This window comes from Protopterus annectens, chromosome 13.part0 (assembly GCF_019279795.1).
Source record: "Protopterus annectens isolate FY-2018-M chromosome 13.part0, PAN1.0, whole genome shotgun sequence".
Classification (NCBI taxonomy): Eukaryota; Metazoa; Chordata; order Ceratodontiformes; family Protopteridae; genus Protopterus; species Protopterus annectens.
Genome location: NC_056747.1, coordinates 376,696,106 through 376,711,105, shown reverse-complemented (window position 1 = coordinate 376,711,105; position 15,000 = coordinate 376,696,106). Strand labels below are relative to the sequence as shown.

General features: G+C 45.1%; 1 protein-coding gene across 2 annotated transcripts in view; it reads right to left on the bottom strand.

Annotated features, from left to right (window-relative positions):
- SGTA (small glutamine rich tetratricopeptide repeat co-chaperone alpha) overlaps positions 1-15,000 on the bottom strand; it is a 571,490-nt gene that overhangs the window by 188,888 nt on the left and 367,602 nt on the right. The window lies entirely within an intron of this gene.

Genomic DNA, 15,000 nt, shown 5'->3' with positions numbered 1-15,000 from the left:
GCAAAGCAGCTTAACACTTCATATGAACCTCCCCCCCCTTTCTTCACCTTTTCCAAGCACTGCTGAATGCTGGTGGGATTCCCTCTCCACCACTCACTTTTATTCCATTCCATGGTCCAAATACCTCTAAGTAATACTGTTCATGTCTTCTCTTCACCTCCAGTGTACTTCCACATTGAGACCTCTTCACTTATGCCCAGCATGATCTGAGTATCAATATGTCCCTTCAGTCTCCTCTGGTTTAGTGACAAGAGTTGAAGCTTTTTCTAACAGTCTCCATTCCATACACCTTTCTGGTGGCTTTTTTTTAAAACCTTTTCCAGTAGCTCGCTGTACTTTTTCTTGTTCAGAATCCAAATGTACATGATATTCTAAGCATGATCTGACTATGGCCCTGTGAGATGGAAAAACTACTTCTGCATTCCAACACATTTTGGATGCGCTTCAGTATTCTGTCAGCTGTTGCCAAAGCAAATCTCATTCAAAATGTGATCACTACCCCCCCATGGTCCTTTTTCCACCGGTACCATTAGCTTCATTTTCTCTGCTGACATCACAGCAGGGCAGTTACGGCTATAAGAGTTTGTTACACCTGTCTGCAGTGAACCCCAAAATACCACTTTTCTGACACTTACCCCACTTCAAAACATTATTTTCCTCAGACTATTTTCTCCATTGCCTTTTGTTGTACCCATCTTTGTACTGTGAGCCAAATCCTGTTCTTAGTCTTACAAACATATGCTTGGGAGTAAACTGAACAGTAACAGACCAAGGACATATCCCTACACCCAAACACTCATTTTCCTTACTCCTGACTTTATTCTTGTCACTACAACGTTCTTTGTCTGATCATTTAACGATACAGAAATTCATGTTGCCAGTCGTGGTCCTACCCTAATCCTTCAAAAGTTTTCTTAACAATCACACCTGCATCCCTCAAAAGTTTTAACAATCACACCTGCAGGACTGAACTAAAGGCCTTGCTGAAGCCCAGGCAGAACACATCTACTGGCACTACCCCATCAAATTTATCTGTAACCAAATCACTAAGACTACAACTCTGACTGAGCATGCCTGCTATTCATGAACATGCGTTGGACACTGCTCTGGAGACCAAGTACAGTTGTGTACACTTACCATAAATGTAGATCTTAGAGTGTTTTCACTGTTGCAGTCATCACATTTGAGTTATTTGCCTGCAGGCAGAGTCTTCGGATTCCTCTGTCGGATGCTGTCTTCTTCCATGACGTTAAGGGTATATAATATGCAGCTGATGCTATTACAGTTTTTCTTGCCCCAGACATCAGGTGCCCCCACAACAGGAAGCAATTATATGTTATGGTACACCTCCATCAAAAAGCAAATACACCTGAGAACTTAAATATACCAAACAAGAAGGAAAGGTAGAGCCAAGAGAAGTCAGGGGTCTTGGAGGGAGGGTAACCAGGACTGCAACAGTAAACATACGCAAACATCTACATTTATGGTAAGTGTACACAACTGTAATATGTTCATAGTGTTTCACTGTTGCAGTCATTACATTTGGGTTGATTCACAGAGCTAAGGGGGGAGGAGGAGGAAGTTAGAGAGCATTAGGGCCAGCTATTAAGGCTTGCAAGACTGCAGTGACAAAACCAGCTCTGGATTTAGAAAAAATAGGCATGTGGTAATTGCTTGGTGAAGGTATGTACAGAGCTCTAGGTAGCAGCTTCCATGATGTCCCTGGTAGGGACTCCTCTGAGAAAGGCTGCAGAGGTAGATGCAGCCTTGGTGGAATGTGATCTTATCCCCTGTGGGGTAGGTTTTCCATGGTGCTTGTAGCAGAAATGAATGCAATGGGCTATCCCACTTAGAAATGGTTTGCTTTGAAATGGCCTTCCCCTCTGCCCCTCCAGCAAAGCCAAGTAGCATCTGTTCAGATTTTATGAGAGGCTTAGTCGTGTCCCAATAAAATCTGTGTTGTCTGTGCACATCCAGAGAATGCAAAATTTGTTCCCCTTTTTTTGTGGATTAGGGAAAAAAGTAGGCAAATGAATGGACTGATTTAGGGCCACACTAGACACCACCTTGGGCATAAAGGAAGCACTGGTCCTGAGGGAAACTCTGTCTGCATGGAAGATAATGAAGGGTTCCACTGCCATGAGGGCCTGTAATTCAGACACTCTTCTTGCTGAAGTGATGGCTAGAAGGAAGGCTGTTTTCCAAGAAAGGAATTTCAACTCTGCTGTTGCAGCTGGCTCAAAGTGGAGGGGGGAATAAGCTTTTCCAATACAAAGTTAAGGGCCCAGGCTGGAGTGGGCACTCTCCTGGAGAGGGCCTTAAATTTTTGGCCTCTCTAAGGAATTGTTTTGAAAAGAGGTGAGAGAGGAGATGTGGCTCAGTGGTATAATGTGCTGAAATGGCAGAGACATGAAGTTTAATTGACGAGAAGGATAGGCCCTTGTGGAGCATTTCTATTAAGTACTGAAGAATACGAGGTAAGCTGGGCACAGTTGTGCTGTGCACATTCCCCGAGTCTGTCCCCAAGAACAGTATCTTTTCCACTTTTCAGCATAGAATTTTCTAGTACTAGGCCTCCTTGCCTCCAGAATGACATCTGGCACCTTACTGAGGGATGCTACTGGAGAGCTCAAGTTATTAGCCAGGCTGCAAGGTTTGGGGTTTGAAGCTGAGGGTGCAGAATCTGGCCCGCCTGCTGGGACAGCAGGGAAGGGGTCTGAGGCAGTTGCCATGGTTCCAGCAGTGTCATACTGCGCAACAGGAGGTACCAGTGCTGGCGTGGCCAGTCTGGTGCAACCAGTATTGTCCTTGGCTTGTCCTGCTCGATCTTTAGCAGAACCTTCGAGAGGAGAGGCAGGGGGGGATAAGGCATAAGACAAGAGGCTTTCCCAGGTAAAAGGACAAGGCATCCACTTTCCAAGCTTGACTGTGGGGAGTCCTTGTGCAGAATTTGTCCAATTGGTAGTTCTGAGGGGAGGCAAACGGGTCTACCTATGGAGTCCACCATTTGTTCAAGAGGTTGAATATTTTTGGTTATAGTTTCCATTTGTGTGGGTCCATGAGATTTCTGCTCAAGTCATGTGCCAGTGAATTTAGCTTGCCTGGCAGGGATTGAGCTTGTAGGTGCACTTGGTAGCTCAAGGCTGTGTTCCACAGAGCCATGGCTAGTCTGCAGAGAGGGTACGAGTGGGTTCACCCTTGCTTGTTTATGTACCACATAACTGGTGTTGTCTGCCTTTACCAATAGTTGTCCTGGAAGAATGCGGTCTTTGAAGGCGGTCAGGGAATTCTGTACAGCTAACATTTCTTTTTGATTGATATGCAGGTGCATCCGTCTCGGGTTCCATTTGCCCTGAATGCACTGTCCTGCCAAGTGAACCCCCCCCATGCATAGCCTGATGAGTCTGTTAGGGTTTGGGCGGCAGGGAGTAGAGTGAAAGTGAGCCCTTGTTGTGATAGCAGGCCTCTGCCCACCAAAGGAACTCTGTCTTTACACAAGGAATGACGGGAATCACTGATTCCAGGTCCTGAGAATGTTGACACCATAGGCTTTTTAGATACCACTGTAGTTTCCTCATATGCAGTCTTGCATATGGAATTAGTAGAATGCAAGAGACCATGAACTTCAAAGGCTTGCAAAATTTTCCTTGCAGATAGCTGGGGTTTTGTGGCCAATAGTTTGAAGTAGGTTATCAAATAAACTTGTTTCTCCGGAGTGAGGAAAGCCATCTGGGAAGTTGTGTTCAAGCTTGCTCCCAGGAATACAAACTTTTGGCAGGGTACTAGGTGAGATTTCTTTTCGTTTATGGTGTACCCCAGTGAGGTTAGAAGTTTATTTACGAATGCCAGACGTTAATATCAAGTCCTGGCTTTCTGCCTTAAATCAGACAATATATTTGAATATTTCTCTGCCTGCAAAATGCAATGGCTGGAGCTAGACACTGTGAATACCCTGGACGCAGTAGATACGCCAAAGGGAAGTGCAGAGAACTGACAGTGCATGGAGCCTGCTCTGAAGCATGGGTATTTCCTGCAAAATTCCCTTATTGGAATGTGCAGGTAAGCTTCCTTTAAATCTAAGGTTGCCAGCCAGTCATCTTTTCCTAGCATAGGAAGAAGCTGTTGAAGTGTTGGCATTTTGAATTTTGGGGATTACCAGAAAGGTGTTTAGAATAGAAAGGTCCATGATAGGAAGCCAAGAGCTGTCTTTTCTGGGTACCAGGAAAAGTCTTGAATAAAAACCTTGTCCCCTTTGTTCTGCTGGGAGAGGATGAATAGCCCTGACACTTAGGAGAGAGAAAAACTGCTGTTGGGCCTCCGCCCACTGATTTGGGGGTAGGTCTGGCTAACTACTAAAATACTAGAGAGATGCATACACTCTCAGGTCTCAGACTACCTCCTTACTAACAACCTCCTTTCCAGTACTCCTCATGGTTTCCGACCAAACCATAGCACCACCACTGCCTTACTCTCCTTTACTAACACTATCCTTCAGCATAAAAACAATGGCTCTCTCTCCTCTGCTACTTTCTCCTAGACCTATCTAAAGCATTTGACATGGTCCCACACAAACAACTTATCTCTGTCCTCAATAACCTATTCTTCTCACAATCAGTCACCAACTGGTTTTAGAGTTACCTGTCTGACCGCCAACAATCCGTTGCATGGCAGAATGACATATCTCCCCAACTACCTGTCTCCATAGGGGTTCCCCAAGGATCCATGCTTGGACCCCTACTCTTCTCTGTTTACACCAATAATCTAGCCTCTGCCACCAAACATGGCACACACATACAATAAACAGATGACTCTACCATCATCTGCTCAGCCCAGTCCCTACCCAAACTGCAAAAAGTCACACAGGAAGCCTTTTCCTCTGTTGAAACATGGTTATCTGATGCCAAATTAATACTCAACCCAAACAAAACTAAACTACTCATCTTCCAACCCACCAAACTTGCTCAAAACAACTCTCACATTAACATCACAGCAAAAGACAACACCACTATATACCCAACTGAACACACCAAATTGCTAGGAGTGGAAATAGACAAACTAAAATTTGACATTCACATATCCATGACCATAAGTCCACAAAAAACTAGGAGCGTTATACAGAAATAAGCAATTTCTCACCAAAGCAGCAAAGATTTCAATAGCAAATTCCCACCTTATCTCCACCCTACCCTTATGCCTCTCCAATATATACCAACCTAAGGCAATGTGATCTAAACAAGCTAGAGACCTGCTACAACAAAATCGCCAAGTTCACCACAGGGGCATCCTACCTTAGTCACCTCTGTCTCTCACTTGCTGAACTGGGCTGGCTTGAACTCCCTCACCTCCTTCAGAGGTATCAACTTTCACTCGCCCACAAACTAGTAAACCATCCACTAAATGTCCCATCCCTCCAGAATCCACTTCAACCCTATCGCACCACCAGACCACTAAGATCCAGCAACAAAATTCACTTGCAGATCACTAAAGCCAATAACTGCTGGTGAAGCACTATTCTCTTGCGCCATAGCCAAATTATGGAACTCACTCCCACCCACAATTACCTCTGTACCATCATGCACCCACTTCAAAACTGTACTAAAAGCGCACCTAAAAACATGCTGGCTATGCCCTTGCAACTCCGACTCTAATATCATCCACCCCATCCAACCACTACCTTTCTTTCCACTCCACTAATTACCCTGATTATAGCAAGCTCAGATGCTCATAAGCCTAGCACGTATTATACAGCAGGAACTTCACTAACATTTGTTAAGGTCTGTTATGTACTTCACTGATAAAGATTTTAATTGTCTACTGATGTACCAAGTTCTTCATCTGTAAATGTGTTGTAATTGCTATGTTAAATTGTTAATCGCTATGTAATTCAATGTAACTATTTTACTGTGGAGCTTTTCTACTTGGGCCTCTGCTGAAAATGGACCTACGTCCAGTCGAGAACTCTCTGTCAACAAATTTAAATAAATAAATAAAATAACTGTTTGGGGTTGGTAGTGTGTGGAAGGGAATCTGTATCCTTGGGAAACTATGTTCAAAACCCATTTGTCCTGGGTAATGAGTTCCCAGTTTTTTTGCATGCAGGGCGAGCGTTCCTCCTAAGGGAGCAGGCAGTTGAGCAGGGTTTGGAAGGGGTTAAGGTTAAGTCATTGTGCCATTTTTCCATAGGGGGTGGCTTACTACCCCCTGCTTTGGAAGTGGGAGACCCCCACTTTAGGCCTGTGCGCAGCCTGTGACTGTAACCTAGGTGGTCTGCTGTTCCTGGGTTTGGACTGAGAAGGCCTGGAAGAGATTGGTAAGGACCAATTCTTTGAAGGCCAATGCCTACTAAATCTGGGAGGATGTACTTGTAGGAAATCTTAAGTTTGCATAGATTTAGCTTTTTCCTCCATCCTTTTGAGGACAACTTCTGCTTTGCTGCCAAACAGGTGGTCTTGGTTTAAGGGAGCATCCAGTAATTTAGCTTTAACATGATCTGGCAAGATTTGTTCCTTAAGCCAAGCATGCCTTCTAAGTACAGACACAGTGACAGCAGCCCTGCAAGATGCTTCTAATGCGTCAAAACCACATTGCAAAGTATGTTTACCAAGTTGTTCTGCAGAATGCATTAAATCCTTTAATTCTTTCTGTTCAGCACAGTCAGGAATCAACATCACTTTCTGTTTAAGTAGCCCCATAATATGCTGCTGATACTTTAACATATGAAACTGGCAATTTAAAGCCTTAATGGCCCAAGTAGCAGAAGTGTATACCTTCTTACCCCATCTGTTTACGGCTCTTGAATCTCTATCAGAAGGGGCAGGATTTTTGGCAGCAGTAGCCTTAATCCCTTTTGGTACTTGGGAAATGGTCTCTGGATCCACAGTAGGATTCTTGAAGAGGAACTTGAGAGAGTCAGGTACTCTAATACCGGCCAGGTTTTCTAGGAGCTGGAGGTAAAATGTCTGGGGAAAGGCTAGATTCCAAGAAAGCATCATCTACAATGTCCAAAACAGGAAGGATATCTAAAGGCCTATGTTGAGGAAGGAGTAAGAATTCCCAAAGCTTCTTTTTGGAGTCAGAGTAATCCTGGCTTTCCCAGCGGAAATGCTCTCTAACAGTGTGCAAGCTTTCACCAACAGAAAAATCTTCTGGTGGGGAAGCAGAGGGAATGGAATCCTCTGCATCAGAATCCTCATAGGTATATAAGTGCAAATCCTGGAAATCAGAAGGAACAGAAATATCAGATTCCTGATCAGAAGAATCAGAAAAAAAATTAGTTCTAGGTCTCAGAGGGGGAAGGCTAGCTTCCCCCAATTAAAGGTAATAAGGTCTTCAGCCATTCTAAGTATTTTTTTTTTTTTTGAGCCTGTGGTTTGGACGTCTGTTTTCTAGGCATGGTGCAAGTTTTAGGCCTGGATGAAGACGATAGCATTGGTTTAAAATGCAAGTCTGTAGGCCTGAATACACCCTCAGAAGCCGGTGCCTGCACAGCGGTTCCGGACCCATCCAAGGTAGAGACATCCATAGGTTCCATAGTCTAAGAAGCATCTTGCGGCATACCGGACTCCACTTGGGTTTCAGTAGAGGCCTGCGAATCTGAAGTAGCGCATATCAGGGGCTGCAAAAGCACCTCACTGTGTACCGGCAGACTGTCGACTAGCTTAACGGAAGCGTAGGCAGTTTTGGATCTATGCGATCTGTCTGTCTTTATCCTTACATTTTTTTGGAAGATCGGTAGTTGGATGGCTTAACTAAGCCATTTCGGAGTAGTGAGACAGAGTATGAAAATAATTTGCTGCAAAGATAGTCAGATGATGAATAGTTCAGTGGTTGAACAAGGCACAAAACAGACAGCGAGGGACGTCGTGGTCTGGACCTCAACAGGGGATGCAGTACGAATGAAAATCTCAAGTATTTGCTTTCCACAGATAAGACAATTGTTAACTTTTACTGACATTGGTTGGAGCAAGAAAAAGGATCCCCAATTTGGTACTTACCTTTCTTGAAGACTTTGGATCTGAAACGCGAAAACAAAAATTTCAGGAGTCTGCTGACTGGCACTTGTGAACTGCTTCTGCTTCGGGCACCGCACGGCAAAAAAAACACTATTGTAATGGCATCGGCTGCATGTTTTACACCCCTGATGACCTGACATCATGGAAGAAGAGACCGCATCCAATGCAGGAATCCAAAGACTCTGGTATTCAGGCCGGCTGAGGGCTACCTGCAGGCAGATAAAGTACAGTTTTGTACCTACCATAAATGTAGATGTCCGATAGACATGCAACTGCAGTCATAACATGTGGGTTGTCCTGCCTCAGGCAGCCCTCGGTCGGCCGGATTCCAAAGTCTGGGTCTGATGTCGCATTTCTCTCCGACGTCAGAGCGGCTGGAGTACACAAGCATCAGCCGACGCCATCTTCTTCAGTGTTTCTTGCCCCAGATGCCAGGTGCCCTCCAAGGAAGGCTGTAATCAAATTGGAAGACAAAAACAGGATTCCAGAGAAATAAATGAGCAATAAAACAAATACACCATAACAGATATCCCCAGCTAAGAGAAACAGGGATAGGAAAGGGTCCTAGGCATAGAGGGGTATGGAGGGAGGGAAAATCCGACTGCAGTTGCATGTCTATCGGACATCTACATTTATGGTAGGTACAAAGCTGTACTATGTCCTTCAAGAATGCAACTGCAGTCATAACATGTGGGTAGAATGCCATAGCTTAGCTGGGGGAGGAGGTATGCTCTAGGAAAAAGATGGTGTTGCAATCAAACCCTGCAGGACTGCCGAAGCAAAGCCTGCTCTGGATCTGGAGTATAGAGGGAGATTGTAGTGTTTGGAGAATGTATGCACGGAGCTCCATGTAGCAGCTTCTAGAATGTCCTTAGTAGGCACCCCTCTTAAGAATGCTGTAGAGGTGGCTGTAGCTCTTGTGGAATGTGGTCTGACATTGGCTGGAACAGTCTTTCCAAGAAAGGAATAACAAAATCTGATGCAATGTCCAATCCATTTTGAAATTGTCTGTTTTGAAATTGCTTTTCCTTGGACTGCAGGGGCGTAAGCTACAAAAGTTGTTCAGACTTCCTACTGGCCTTGGTTCTGTCCAGGTAGTATCGAAGTTGTCTGTGAATGTCCAAGGTATGTAACAGTCTTTCCCCCTTATTCTCAGGATTGGGGAAGAAAGCAGGCAAATGAATAGCTTGATTTAAAGAAACCCTAGATACCACCTTTGGCATAAAAGTAGGGTTGGTCCTTAATGAAACCCTGTCTCTGAAAAATTATGAACGGTGGTATTGCCATTAGGGCCTGTAGTTCCGAAACCCTTCTTGCTGAGGTAATTGCCAACAGGAAAGCTGTCTTCCATGAGAGAAATTGTAAGTCAACTGAAGCTGCTGGCTCAAAAGGAGGTAGAGTCAGTTTATCTAGGACAAAATTGAGGTCCCAGGCTGGCACTGGGGCCTTTCTTGGTGGCTTGATGTTCTTGATTCCCCTGAGGAATTGCCTTAGCAAAGGGTGTGAAAAGACAGGAGGATCAGTGTTATATCTACCTGAAATAGATGATGCATGTATCTTTATGGAAGAATACGAGAGGCCGTTCTTTAGCATATCCGCCAAATATTCCAAGATGAGTGGTATGTTCAACAATGATGCATCATGCCCCTTGCTGGTATTCCAATTGCTGAATCTCTTCCATTTTGCTAAGTAAACCTTTCTGGTGGATGGTCTTCGAGCCTCTGTTAGTATCCGCTGAACTTCCTTGGAGAGAGATAGGTTGAGGTTATTTATGGGATCTCCCAGGCTGTTAGCTGCAGTGTCTGAAGGTTTGGATGCACTGTTTTGAGATTGTGTTGAGTCAAAAGCAGAGGCCATTGGGGAAGGGCCCACCTCCTGGTGTGACATATGCTCCTTAGTAGTGGGTACCAGTGTTGTCTTGGCCAGTCCGGAGCTATTATGATTCCCTTGGGTTTCTCTGCTTTGATCTTTAGTAGTACTGAGGTCATCAGTGGCAGAGGTGGGAATGCATAGATTGTTAGGAAGTTCCAGTTGAATGAGAGAGCATCTATTTTCCAAGCTTTTGGATGGTATGTCCTTGTGCAGAATTTTTGTAGATGATGGTTGAGGTGAGAGGCAAATAGGTCTACTTCTGGCCTGCCCCATGTCGAAGCGAGTTGTGTGAAGATCTTCGGATGTAACCTCCACTTGTGTGGATCTGTGAAATTCCTGCTTAGGCTGTCCGCCAGCACATTGTCTTTGCCTGGAACAAACTGGGATTGTAACTGGATGTTTAGGCTCAGTGATTTTTCCCAAAGTTGCATTGTCAGTCTGCAGAGGGGGTAAGAGTGGGTGCCCCCTTGCTTGTTTATATACCACATCACAGTGGTGTTGTCTGTCCGTATCAGTAAATGGCCTTGATGAAGTTGATGTTGAAAGGCCTCGATAGCATGCATTACTGCCAGCATTTCCTTTTGATTTATATGCAGATGTGCTTCCTTTTGAGACCATTGTCCTTGTATACACCTGCCTTCCATGTGCGCACCCCATCCAAGGTCTGAGGCGTCTGTGGTCATGGTCTGTGTTATCTGTGGTTTTTTGAATGACATACCTGTGTTGGCCTGGCTCACCGAAGCCCACCATAGGAATTCCTTTTGTAGGCATGGAATGAGCGGTATGGTTGTCTCCAAGTTGTTGCTGTGCTAAGACCAAATGCTTTTTAGGTACCATTGAAGCTTTCTCATGTGTAGCCTTGCTAATGGAACCAGAAGAATGCAGGATGCCATGTAACCCAGGGCCTGTAGGAATCTCCTTGCAGTCATCTGGGTGAGTTTTGCTAAACCTTTGAAGTAATGAGTTAACTTCTCTTGCTTGTCTTCTGTCAGGTAAGCCATTTGAGCGGCTGTGTCTAATTTGGCTCCTAAGAAGATTATTTGCTGGGATGGCTGCAGTCTTGACTTTTGAAAGTTTATTTATTTATTTATTTATTTATTTATTTATTTGCAGTTGGTTTACCAGGATAGTCCATTGGGCCTAAAAGAAACCCTGCTTCACCTGGAGTCCTGGGGAGAAAAGCTCCAAAAACAGACAACAAAAATAGGTACAAAAAATAAAAAAAACACCTAAAACAAACCCAGAGGGCAGGAATAAACAATAGATAGCTACATACTTATACAATGTAAATAGGAGTACATTGAAGTTGACTGTGTATCCCAGAGCTTGAAGTAATCGTATGACATAGTCCAATTTTTTTTGTCAACATCAATTTGTTGTCCGCTTGTATGAGGCAGTCGTCCAGGTACGGGTAGATTTGTATCCCTTGGAGCCTGCAATGAGCAATTACTGAAGCCAGGCATTTTGTGAATACTCTGGGCGCAGTAGATAAGCCAAATGGCAATGCTGAGAATTGATAATGCTCTGGCCCTGCAAGAAATCTGAGGTGTCTTCTGCAGCTGTGTCTGATAGGGACATGCAGGTATGCCTCCTTGAGGTCCAGAGTAATCAGCCAAGCCCCCTTGCCCAGCATGGGAAGGAGTTGCTGTAGAGTCAGCATTTTGAACTTTGGTACTATGAGGAAAGTATTTAATGCGGACAAATCCAGTATTGGTCTCCATTGAGATTCTTTTCTTGGAACAAGGAACAGTCTGAGTAAAACCCCTGGCCTTGTTCTTGTTGTGGAACTCTTTCTATTGCTTTCATTCGAGTCAGCAGAGAGATTTGCTTGTTAGCCTCTGCCCTCTGGTTTTGTGGTAGGTTTGGCACGCCTTGTTTTCTTGGCAAGGTATGAAAATGGAACCTGTAGCTTCTGTCTATAATGTCCAAAATCCATTTGTCCTTTGTCAGTCTGTGCCAATTTTCTGCAAACAGAGATAATTTCCCGCCCAAGGGAGTTTCTATTTGTTCCCTGGTAGGCGGAAGTAGAGGAAAGTCATTGAGATTGTGGCTGTGGGGCAGGTGAAACCCCTGCGTCATTTCTTTGGTTTCCTGGCTGCCATTGTCGTCCCCTGTAAGGACCTCTGTATTGGCCTCTTCCTCGGCCACGTCTGTTTTTACCCCTTTGAAACTTTTCTGGATTAGGAAAGGACCAGTTTTTTGAAGGCCAATTCCTACTGAATCTGGGGGGTTGAACCTGGAGGAAATCTTTCACCGTCTGAACTGATTTTGCTTTTTCCTCGATGGTCTTTAACACATCCTTAGCATTAGCACCATAAAGCTTGTTCTTTTCCAAAGGTGCATCCAGAAGTTTTGCCTTTACATGATCTGGTAGAGGTTGATCGTTTAACCATGCATGTCTACGAATAACTGCCCCTGTCATAGCTGCCCTACATGAAGCTTCCAGTGCATCATATCCACACTGCAGGAAGTGATTGCTTACTTGCTGAGTGTTATGTACTGCTTCCTGCAAAGCCTTCCTGTCTAAAGGATCAGGAGTGGCCAATGTTTTTTGTAAATCTTCCAACAGGAAATCCTGATATTGTAACATATGAAAAAGGCAATTCAAAGCTCTCATAGATAAGGTAGTGGATGTGTAAACCTTTTTGCCCCATCTCTCTAATGATCTAGCTTCCCTGTTGGAGAGCAATGGATTTTTAGAGGTGGAAGCTGAAACTCCTTTAGGCCCCTGAGAAATAGTTTCCAAATCAGCAGTATGGGCCCTGAATAAATGGGAATGAGTTTCTGGGACCCTGTAATACCTGTCTGGCTTGGCTGGAGCAGGAGGAAGAGAGTCAGGGGTAACACTAGAGTCAGCATATAAATCATCCAAAACATCAAGTACAGGAGGAATAGCTAAGGGCCTGTGCTGGGGGCTTCTTAAGGAAAGTCTGAAGGTGTTTCCTGGAATCAGAATATTCCTGGCCTTGCCACTTAAAATGTTCCCTCATGGTATGCAGAACTTCCCCAAAAGAAATATCCTCAGGCGGGGAGTCCGAGGGGATGGAATCCTCTGCATCCGAGTCCTCATAGGTCTGGAAGAGCTCTTCCTGGCTATCAGAGTGGACAGAGCCCTCAGAGTCTTCATCTGACGGAATAGGGTCAGAGGGTTCAACCCGGGGCCTTTTATCAGAAGGAGGCTGGGATCCTCTCTCAGGATGGGCCTGTGAACCTCTAATCATAGAAATTAAATCAGCAGCCATGGACATAATTTGTGTCTCTGGAATAGGCTGAGGAAAGGTTTTAGTAGTAAGATGCTTTGTTTTGCTGGCTGCCTTAGCCCTGGTGTAGGCCTTAATAGACATGGCCATAGGAGGCCTGGCAGCTCCACATGCAGGAGTGACCTTGTCTACAGCAATGGTCTCGGGCATTTCCTCGGTTTCGATATCCGGAGGAAAATCAATAACTGGCGGAGTGATATCTGGAATCGGAGTCGTCGGTAATGCGGTGTCTTCAGTTCGGAGCGGTGGAGAGACTGTCTCAGAGGGAACCGGAGCACCCGTGGTAGGTTTTGGCGTGGAGTCGGTGGTAGACGCGGGCCGAGGATGTCAGTCCCGGTCTTTTCGTTTCTTGGGAGTTTGTGATGTCGGAAGATCCGACGGCATTGTGTAAGCGAATTTATCGCCGAAAAAATCTTCAGCGAACTCCGCCCGGCGCCTGAGAGTGCGCTTGTTGAAGCGAACACAGGCTACACAGGCTGAGACGACGTGGTCTGGTCCAAGGCAAGGAAGACAGTAAGAGTGGAAATCCTTATGAGGTATTTGTTTACCACAAGAAAGACAACTGTTAACTTTTTCAGTAATTTCTGACATCGGCTGAGGCAAGAAAAGGTCCCAAACGGGGTACTTAGCTTTTTTGATGACTTCGGAATTGAAGAATACAGGAGCTGACCGACCGGCACTTGCGAACTGCTTCTGCTTCGGGCACCGCGTGGCAAGAAAGACTGAAAATGGCGTCGGCTGATGCTTATGTACTCCAGCCGCTCTGACGTCGGAGAGAAATGCGACATCAGCCGACGTCGGACCCAGACTTTGGAATCCGGCCGACCGAGGGCTGCCTGAGGCAGGACAACCCACATGTTATGACTGCAGTTGCATTCTTGAAGGACATCACAAATGTGATGACTGCCAACAGTGAAACACGAAGAACACATTGACTCTAGCAATAAATGCTGTTAAGCTAACAGGTCTGCAGTTACGCAGATGTTTCTTGCAATCCTCTGTACCAGGTTACCACACGTCTCCAATTACCAAGCACTTCCATACCCCATAGTGATCAGCTGAAGGCCACCCATCACAATCTGCCAGCATAATGATCAGATTTCTGAGGATTTCAGGAGACAAACTATCCAATCTTAAGCTTTAGCGTCCTTAAGAACAGCCATCTCCATCTCCACCACCTCCTTTCTCTACCCTATCCGTCCACTGACCACCCACCTCTCTAGCCTGCTTTCATCCCAGAATGACACCCTCCATTCTCCTCTGAGAAGCAGCAAAGTAACAGTTAAATAACTCTCCCTTTTACCAGACATCTGCAATCACGGTCATCTTCTCTTAGTTTAGCAAGATCTGTCTTTACCATTCTCCTTTCTGCTGCACATCCAACAGCCCTTGCACTTCCTCCTGGTTCCCTTTACCAACTCCTGCACCTTTGCCACTCTTCTTCCAAACATCGCTGTAGTGTGCGCCTCTTCTATCTCCCTACCCCTTCCTTTCTAAATCTTGGTGGCCTGAAACTTTCACTTTAACTGTTAGCCTCGCATTTCTAAGTAGATATTTTATATACTTCTTTTGCCCATCACAGATCTGTCCACAGCATCCCCCCAATAGTGGTTTACTCCTGAAACTTGTTCACAAGTCTGTTAGCTTAACCTTACACCCTACTCCCGGTTCAGAAGTCGGTTATAGCATGCACACTGTCTCTATGTTCTTTCTCCCTGAACTAAACTACACAATGGCATGGATCATAGTTGCCTAAAGGTGCCTTCAACTGGACAGTCTATGACCCCCCCCCCCAAAAAAAAATACATCTACTAAGGGCCATATCCAGATTTTTCTGGTACAGTTCTGCAATAACT